The 10,106-nt window shown below is 45.0% G+C and overlaps 1 pseudogene; it reads right to left on the reverse strand.

Annotated features, from left to right (window-relative positions):
- Window positions 1-3,023: 3,023 nt before the first annotated feature.
- On the reverse strand, window positions 3,024-8,055 carry LOC136552627 (arabinosyltransferase RRA3-like; annotated as a pseudogene).
- Window positions 8,056-10,106: the final 2,051 nt, after the last annotated feature.

A 10,106-nucleotide genomic window follows, 5' to 3' on the forward strand; every position in this document is an offset into this window, starting at 1 on the left:
CTCTAGTGGGAAGGCAGTTGGATCTGGATCACCGGATCACAAGTTTGACACAGTAGCTCAATCATATGAAAAAAACTTTCTAATCTTTGCATTGCATATCTGACATGTGCTGATGAAAATGGTCATGAATTTGGAGAAAGGACATAGTTAATAAAGAAACTGAGTGGTAAACTTCAGAACAACCGAAGACTGTGCAGTGGTTGGAAATGCCTACCAGTGTACTGGTCATATTTCATTTTTTTCCAATAGCATCATTGCAGGACTTTCTATAACTAAAATCTACTTGTATAAGTGTAATATTACTTTCTAGATGTCAAATTAGGATCTACTACAGCAAAAGCCATATGTTTTATTCCGATATTTCTGGATGCACATTATAGTGAGGTTGGTACTGAAGTCATATCCAAAAAATTGGTTGTGACTTGTATTTTCCCAACTAAAAGTAGCAAAGAACTAACCATTAATCAAAGCACTGAGATTAGCATAATCACATGTCAAGCAACAATTTGACATACATGAGCTGCTATTTCAGAGCCTATTATTTGAACTGTATGTGTAGTAAAAGGTATAAGTATGTATTTTTTGCTTTCGTATTACTAAAATATCCTAAATCATATAAAATAAGTTTTACTTTTTATCTATATATAATTCTGTAACCTTGTTAAGCAGCATGGTAGTAAGCCTCCACTACAACCTGTAGGCATTGCAGCAGCAGACTCCTAGAGCATAAACAAACGATAGTACCCAATATGATGAGTGCTTATAAGAAAGAATCTTACATGAGTATGGAAGCCCTTTGCTAAGATTTTAGAAAAGGTAAACCCTATCAGACACGGGAATATATAAAGAGAAGTGTTTGTACCTGGCTCAAGTATTTTGATTGCACACTCAAAATTTAGAACTTTTTTCTTCCACAAACTCAGATGGAAGAAAAATGTAGCATATGCTAACTTGACATTTCATAAGTGGTCACTATACTTCGGCTGTTTCATCACAAAGCTTGCAATTAAGTTGCTTAATTATCTAAAAATGTGGAATTTTATATGGATCTTGTCATGTGCAGTCAAGTAGGACTTAGAAAGAGAAAAATTACCTTCATATATGAACATATCCTTTCTGACAGCTTAGGCACGCAGGAGGTTGAAGTAGTAGTGAATGGGTGTCAGAATCTAGGAGCTCATCGCCGGCGCTGCAGCTCCTTCTTTACGCAACGTGGATCTTCACATGGGCCAGTGTCCACCTTTTCTCCATGGAAAGTGCCTTGAGCATTGCTGTCGTCTGGAGTCTAGAATAATCTTAGGCTGAGTGCGACATTTTGTCGAACAGTAGGCACGCGAGCCGTGTGAAGCCTAGGTGTGGACAGGGCACGGTGGCCCCCACGTCGCTACGCCACGGCCTGTTCGTAGCCCCCACGGACCCGCGCGGCCCGTGCTCCTCCACGCCGCAGCCCCGCATCCCATAGCGCACGGCCCTCGCTCTGCCATGATGCAGCCTGTTCGTGTTCGTGGCTCCCTGTGCCGCCATTCTCCTCGGACCTTGGGCGGCGTGTGGCAGAGCAAAAGGACCCAGCGACGGGGCAAGTCCCGGGCGTCGTCGAACCTCGGGCGGGAGCAGGGACGACGGAGGCGGCGCCGCACTGGGAGGCGACCAGTGGCGCATGAGTATGAGCGGCGCGCAGCAGTCCGAGATGGAGGGGGTGAGTCGAGTGGGTTCCAGAGTATTCCTGACGGCCCGGTTGCGTGGATTAACGGGTAGGAGACCCGCGAAGACCACGATAGAACGGTGTACATGGCTTGTTCGCCGGATCGGATGGTCAGCGGGCCAACGGGCGACGTGGCCCGATCCGTTGCCCATCTTTTGGAAGCAGGATTCCTATGAGACAGAGATATCTTTATCTTGATAGATAGCGATCGGGCCGGGCTGTTTGGTTTGTACAGGACGCCTAAAATTCCTGTCACATCGAATGTTTAGACACATGCATGGAGTATTAAATATAGACTAATTACGAAACTAATTAAACAACTTGCGACTAATTTACGCGATGAATCTTTTAAGCCTAATTAGTCCATGATTTGACAACGTGGTGTTACAGTAACATGTGTTAATGACAGATTAATTAGGCTTAAAAAATCGTCTTGCTAATTAGCCTCCATCTATGTAATTTGTTTTGTAATTAATCTATATTTAATGCTGTTTATTACTATATATGAATTTTAGAAACACCCCGGCACCGGATCCGCGCCAGACACGACACAAGACCGACCGACATTGCATGATGTTTCCTTTTTTTTTTGAAACATTTCCTTGTTTTGCTTCGTCGTCCACAACTCTCCACCAGCCCACCACAATGGTCAATGGGAAGGTCGATCAGCTGCCCAACAAGAGAGCCCAGCAGCATCCATATGATTCATTATTCAAACTCTAGCATTCTCAGGAGCTGGCTGCTCGCCCGCTAGTAACCGGAGAGTGCACGGCCCACGGAGACACCACCCGCTAGACTTCCTGGGCTTTGCCTCGGCCCAGATCGGCACTAGGGTGGAAAAAACCGCGCCTGGTGCAGCTGTGCGCGAGGGCTCGAGCGTTAGAGCCTAAGACTATCCGAGCTAGACCGCTGCCATCGAACGGAACCAAGGCCTGAGCCCAGAGCCCATCGGTCCGATGACCTTATTGCCTTGTTGTGCGGCCAAGCGCGAAGCGTGCTAAGTTGATGAACGTGCGGCGGCAGCCTGAACCTTCCATCCCATTCTTGTTTAATGATTTTCGTCCATCTTTTTTACAACAGCAATAAAAAAATATCTTACAATATTTCCTCCTAACCTATGCTGGAACCCTATACTTACTTGCTTAAACAGGCACGGAATGTCTGGAACTTACAACTTTGCTGAAATCTCTTAGGAGCTCTTCAAACGTGTTGAAAGCATAAATGCTGAAAACTTTCTGAATATATCTTAATCTTGGTGCTTAATACATCGTGATCTAAATCATCCAGGTAAAAAAAATGTGCGTACACTTCATCTTAATGAAAAGCACGTTCGCAAAAAAAAAGGTACGGTACGTACATGACGTTCACGAAACTCGTTTTGCCGTTAAAACTTAAATGAAACGATGATCTAGTAATGGCACCGGCAGCTTCCCAAGGCTTGTAAGTAGAGAATTATACGAGTCCAGATGCTCAGTGAAAGCTGACATCGATCTCAAGCACACAGGATTTTACAATGACAATGCATTAGCCTTCCCCGTAAAATCTTCGAAACAACCTCTTCGCAGATTTTGCGGGGAAGGCTGCTTCGGTTTTTTTCTTTCTCAGACCCCACTCATGTGGGAGCCTCCGGCACTCGGTCTGCCCTTGCCCCTTTTTTTAATGCATTATGCTTACTATCAAGACGACTAGATACTAGAAGTTGTCATTTTCTGTTCTACAAAAGCCGGTGTCTATCATTCTGAACCATCAGTGAAGCGTTCAAGGGCATTTTGTTTCCCATTAACATAAAATTCAATCACTGCTTTCATGCGATCATACTTATCAGGATGGTAATTCAAATGCACAATCACCGGCTTCAACTTCCGCAGATGAGCATCTTTCCTCACGGTCTTGAAGAGAACTTTGCTGTTCATGAAGAGGTAGATATCCATGGTTCTTTTGGATGCATGAAGACCTTCATAACCAGGATATGAGGGAAAATACAGCTCCTCATTGAAAACTGCTTGGTCCCATGATTTGGGCTCGTGAGAAAGGCGGTAAGCAACCCTATCAAGAAGCTCAATCGAAGGAATTGTCGGCCTTATGAAAAAGAATCCGGAATTATAAACCCATATACGCATCGTATGTGCATATCTTGCCCAGCCCATTGAAGGCTCATCAAACACATCGTTGAATCCATAAGCTGTCATATTGTCGTGGCCATCACTCATGGATTCTACGTCAGAATCTCTGTAAAGATGATCAAATGGATTTTGGAAGAAAATGATATCAATATCAGAGAGGAGAACACTGTATCCAAGCTGCAAAAATTCCCTCAATATGCGGAACTTGAGTCCAGAAACAGCATGGTTTCCACCTGTCTTGCCAATATTGTCAATGCCATCATCTGGATCCGCGCCGGTAAACTGGGACATCATTGGACCTGCAGAAGTTCTCTATGTTGTCATCCAATGCAACTACTAAATAATTTGAAATATCCAGCTCGTTTTATGTTAGTGAACCACATCTCAAGCATCTCTTTCACATTAGAGTTTGCCAACTGCAACTATCAGTTCTTTCTTCACAGCAACCTGTTCCAATATGTTGGCCAATCTGGGATTGATGGATAAATCAAGAGTAACTGTTGGATTTGTTCTCAGAGCTTTCACTGTACCAAATGGACCAGCCTTATACAGGGCCTCATTTTTCCCTTGTCCAGCCAACTGAAGCTTCATTGACAATTCATTGATCTGCTTCTTGAATTCAGCATTTTTCCTTTCCAACAATACCAGCCGTGACTTTAGTTTGGCAACTTCCCGAGATGTATCACATTCAGCCTAAAGATGAAAAATATGATTGCAAAGCCAGTATAAGAGAACTAAGAAAATGGTCTGTACATCATATATGAACCCAATTGATTTCTTAAAAAGATCAGCAAGGAAATTTAAACATATAAGCTATGAAAAAAGATTTTAGTTTGCTATCTACACGACGCTAACCAAAATAGCTCTAGCTTTCCCTGTAACACCCAAGGGGCAGGGTTGACAGAGGAATGATTGCACCTATAAATGTCCATGCAGCCCGAGGCACGGCGGCCCGACACGAAGCACGCAATTTTGGCCCGGACCAAGCATGGCACGGCCCAATGGTCAGTGGGCCCGGGCTGGCCCGGCCCGAGGGAGCAGGCCGTGCTTGGGCCGCTGCTCAGGCCCGTGGGCTGGCATGGCACGGCCCGGCCTACGACGGTCTGCTCGGCAGCGGCCCGGCCTCCCCCCTCCCCCTCCTCACTCCTCCTCCCCTCCACAAGGCCCAGCGCGGCCCACGCGCTCCCCGGCGTCCCCGCCTCCCCCCCCTCATATATAAGCGGGCATGCCGCGGCGGCTCTCCCTCACCCCGAACCCTAGCTCATTTCATCCCGTCTCGCCTCGCTCTCACGGTCTCGCCCTCGCAGTCTCGACTCCGTCCTCCCCGACTCCGGTGAGGTGACCTCGACGATCCGCCTGCCACCGGCGAGCAGCTCCCTACTCCTCCTACCTGATCCCCTCCTTGCTCCCTTCTCCCTATCCCTATTTCCCCTCTAGATCTCGGTGATTATGTGAATTCGTGTCCCCATCTGCCCCTCCTCCGCCGCTCGCCGTCCTTCTAACTGGTGTGTCGTCTTCTCTGGGTGGCCCTCGTCTTCTCTGGCACCGGGCTCCGGTTGCGCAGGTACAACCCTAACCCTAACCCTCCTCTTCTTCCATTGATGAATGATGATTGATCTATTCTGATATATTGTTTTTCTCCTCCATGTCTTTACGCAGGTCGGTAGCCGATGCGTCGTCCTCTAGCTATGGCATAGAGCGACCAAGGCGGCCTCGCGCACCGTTGAGGAACGATGCTGGAGAGCCCTCCGCGGTCGAGGGCGCCATGGCTGGTGCTGATGACGAGATCGTCTGGCCGCTCACCGGCAACGACGATTTGATCAACCTGGCACCTGAGGATGACGACGACACCCAAGAGGACGCTACTGCCTTGTTCGGTAACCATGTCGGTAGCGGCACTGCTGCTCCGATCGATCTGGACGACGGCGGTGGTGAAGGGGCGACGGCGACTGGGACCTAGTCTGCTCCAACGGCTCAACTCCATCTGTTACTGGTACTGGTACCTCTTCTGGACCTGGTGTTGGTAAGCGTAAGTTGCAAAGTAGAAACATAGAATGGTGATCTATAGAATCAATTTCCATCTCGCACCCTATGAATTTAAGATAGGTTTATATGTGAACTTTGGAAAGTGGTGGAATGTGAAATTCCAAACCAAATAGCCTAATTTATTAAGTAGATTTCAATTCCTCTAAATGAAAGGATCCAAACGGCCCCTAAGGGATTTTGGGAGTTGCATTAAATAGGTGCACATATTTGGTAGGTACATTGTTACTAGCCATTTATCATGCAATCCCCCTTTAATCATTCTGGATGACAACGTCTATACATGCGGGAATTGAATTGGTTAGGAAATGAAATGAGGGTACATGCGTCTTATGTATTCTCTCTTAGGTCCTATTTGGTAGAGCTCCATTCCTTGATTCTTAGCTTCAGCTCCTTCATTCTCTGATGGAGCGATTTTTTTTAATTCTGATGGGGGAGTAGGATGGGGAGCAGGTGAGAATTGATTATGAAGTGATTCTAGTCGGGATTGAATAGGAGCACTGAGGAACGGTTTTTTTAGCTCCAAGTGTAAATGGAGAAGTGAAACACTATATTATAGGACGGAGAGAGTATAGTATCTTAGAGAGTATGGTACCGTGAAGATGGAAGAAAATACTTTCAAAGCATTTGTTATATCTGCCATCAAGGTAAGAATTGAGACTACATATCTAAGTGGTGCTTGTCATGTATTCATGTGGACTAACAATGGTACGAGAACTTGAGAGCACATGAGCACCAATAAATTGAAACTCACACTTGTCCTCTTTACCTTCCCAGGTCAACCGCAATTTGAAGTTAATAAAGCCAGTTAGGTGTCTTGCCTGTTTCTCCCTTTTTTATATATTCCAACTTGAGACACTTTGCTAGTAGCTGGACTGTAAGTTACATCTATATGCACCACAAATTGAACAATAGGTGAAAATACTGTTTGTTCAAAGGAGGATAAACAAGACCTTGCAGCTACAAGAAATACATGAACAATTAAGTGGTTGGCAGCATAGCCAACCAAAGTAGGAAAGGGGGAAAGGTGCACATGAATTGTTGGCAATATTGTGAATAAACACAAACGAGGTCAGTCATCCCAAAACTGCTTCACTGTACGCAGTAGCCAACCTGACAGCATTTGCGAATGATCACAGAGCATGGCTGCAGGCAGATAAAACAGAGCAAAATGCATGCAATACTTGTGGTTTCTTCACCAGAGTGATAATCTTTTCAGCTCAAAAGAAAGGAATGGTGACCATTTGAGATGTAGCTACTAAACTAAATCGCTTGCTTTCTCTGACACATTTGCTTATCAAGTTTGTTAAGCCTATGTCATACAAGCGCGCCTAGCATATTCTCTCCTTGATCTAGTTAGCTACCTCATTTTTTTATAAGAAAGAAATTACCACCGTATCATTGAAGCCTTTCAGCATCCGTCAAAGTTTTATTGTTCTCGTTTGATCTAAACCAGGAAACTCCAAACTGTCCACGTTCCCTACAACTTGGCTGTCTATGATTCATCTATTGCTACTATTATTTAGACCAAAGGTTTTACCCCCTGCTTATATTGAAAGCATAATCTATTGCTACTACTGCATTCATCCAATACGAATTCTGTTTACACGGATAGGTACTGGTACCAACCCACGCGTATTAACACCGTACACTTTCCACAAGGAATACTCACCGATCCCCGGCAAACTTTCAGATCTCCTGCCCTCACCCAACGAGCAGAACGGGATCAAAGGAAACGGAAACGCGAGTACGTACCCGGCGGGGCCAATGGATGGCGGAGTCCGGGGCGCGGGGGAAGAGGCCGTCGGGATAGAGAAACGCGCACAGGCAGCCGAGTGCGACGCCCGACCACGACCGCCGCGGCGATGCGGGACCCGAGAGACAGCGGCGGCCCGGCTCCCCCACCGCGCATCAGGGGCGGCTCTCGCCGGCCGGCCATCTCCCTCGGCGAGGCCTCTGCTCTGCCCGCCGCGCCGCAGGAACGAGATCCTCGGTTCCTTTCTCGTCTCCCCGGGAAGAAGTTTGGGCAAAGGCGCGTGAGCGTGACGTTGACGCTCGATGTTTTGTCGTCGTGCTTTCGAGTGGGACGGCCGGCCGGACGGAAGAACTGATGCGAAGTGGTGGGATTCGTTGCGTGGGACTCGGCTGATTTTGGGGGTCAACTCACGTTTATGGTGAGAACGAGGAAACGAATTCCTAACATAGCGCCGTCTATACGTCAGAACTCAGAACACTAGTTTCTGACTCTAGAGACAATGGCCTGATTTTTGTAATTTGGCACGGAATCGAGTGTACTCCATCTCCTATAGTGTAATCCTATTCCTTATTACGAGATAATTGGATTATTGCCCCTCTAAAAATTGGACTTCACAATTACCAGTTTAACATGGGTTTCCTAAAATCATCATCCACTCGTTGGCGCCATGATTAATATTCCATAATGGTAGTTGCTCTCTAGTGTAATGTAGCTAGTAGCCTTTGAGTGGTGAAGTATTTAGAATAGAATCACGTTGCTACTAGACTTGCTGTAGGGGGCTCGTTTGAGTGAGCTAGAACTAGCGCTTATAGTGGTTATTAGGATCACCTTTTGTATTAACCACATTGTTCTAGCGACTTGTGTTTTAAGGATTTTTTTTGGTAGTTTATTCACCCCCCTCTAGCCATCTAGATCCTTACATCGATGATCGTCAACATATTAGTTCCATATTCTAGCTTTTCACCACATCAGTTTGACACTTTTCAATGCATGATAATCTTCAACTTCATTGCTCCAAGCTATTTTATGTCCTTTATTACATGATATCCATCGAAGGGCGGGCCTGGTGCAAGCAGTAGAGTTTTACCGTATGTGACCAGAAGGTCCCGGGTTTGAGTCGTGGTCTCCTCGCATTGCACAGATAAAGGTAAGGCTTGCCACTAACACCCTTCCCCAGATCCCGCACAGAGCGGGAGCTCTCTGCACTGAGTACGCCCTTTAGTACATGATTTCCACCTTATTTCATTGTTCTATATATTCTTGGATTCTTCGTGCAACTGATATAGATCACCCATAGCTTTATATGATCTCTCACGATTAATCGTCTCTAAGCCCTTCACTCACTCTTCACCGCTACATTTGGTCGTTCAGTACCATGACCTTTGCTTGCTAATCACCCTTGCATGATCCATCATAGCCGAGCCTTACTTATCCTTCACCACCACTTTGTGCTCCCTATTCTCAATGTCTTCACTTTATCAATTAATCCTCATCATCTTCAACTTCTCATTTCACATTGTTTTCTTGTTGTTCACCAACTCATTATGCTTATTCTTATGATCATCATTAATTATCAACTCGTAATGTTCATTTCTCTTCACATCTTTAGTTGATCCTTAACGAATGAGCTACCAACCTCTACCTTGATGCTACAGTTCAACCTAATACACCAACTCATGGAAACAGTTAATTAGTCCCGCACATCCAATTGTCATTAACTACCAAAACTCACCAAAGCACACACGCTTCCAGTCGGCTAGAGCATCCCCTGACTCGGGAGCATTATAGGCCAGTCCATCTAGCTTGCCCTATCACTGAGTGTTGCTTATGGGATTAGAGAGGATACCTAGGGTCTAAGCACTTGTCAAGACATCGTTATAAGATCTCCAAAAAAGTTCCATCAATAAAATCAAATTGAAGTAATAGTTTGCCTCATTTAGCCATCATCTAAGAGTGCATATTATTGATCACCACTATCCTGATTACACCGATTGAAATGGAGTAACAAATAAATTTAAATTTTCTACATGAAAAATTTAACATAAACTTTATCTAATACTTATATATGTTTAAGTAATTAAATGTTCATGTTTGTACAGTAATATATCATTTTAGATAATCTAATCTCATTTCTATCTATCTATTTATTGTAATTACACAAAATTGAAACTACAAGTAATATAAAAAGATCATTAAATTTGTGAGTTGTATATGCAGCTCTACATTAGTATGACCTTTATTCTGTATGCCTATTCTTAAAAATGAATCAATTAAAAACATGCAACAATACTCTCTTTTTAGAATGTAAATGTATTTCTATGTATTTATTGCAATTCAGCCCACTACTGTACAACCCAACAACCCAATCGGCAACAGCAATGGCCCACTCAGCCCACGATCTCCTAGTCGTCGGCTCTTGATCTAATGGTCGACATTGTGCCCAGGTTGTATATAAACCAGGTGCCTCCTTGAAACCCTAGTT

The sequence above is a fragment of the Miscanthus floridulus genome, chromosome 4, assembly GCF_019320115.1.
Source record: "Miscanthus floridulus cultivar M001 chromosome 4, ASM1932011v1, whole genome shotgun sequence".
In the NCBI taxonomy this organism is placed as follows: Eukaryota; Viridiplantae; Streptophyta; class Magnoliopsida; order Poales; family Poaceae; genus Miscanthus; species Miscanthus floridulus.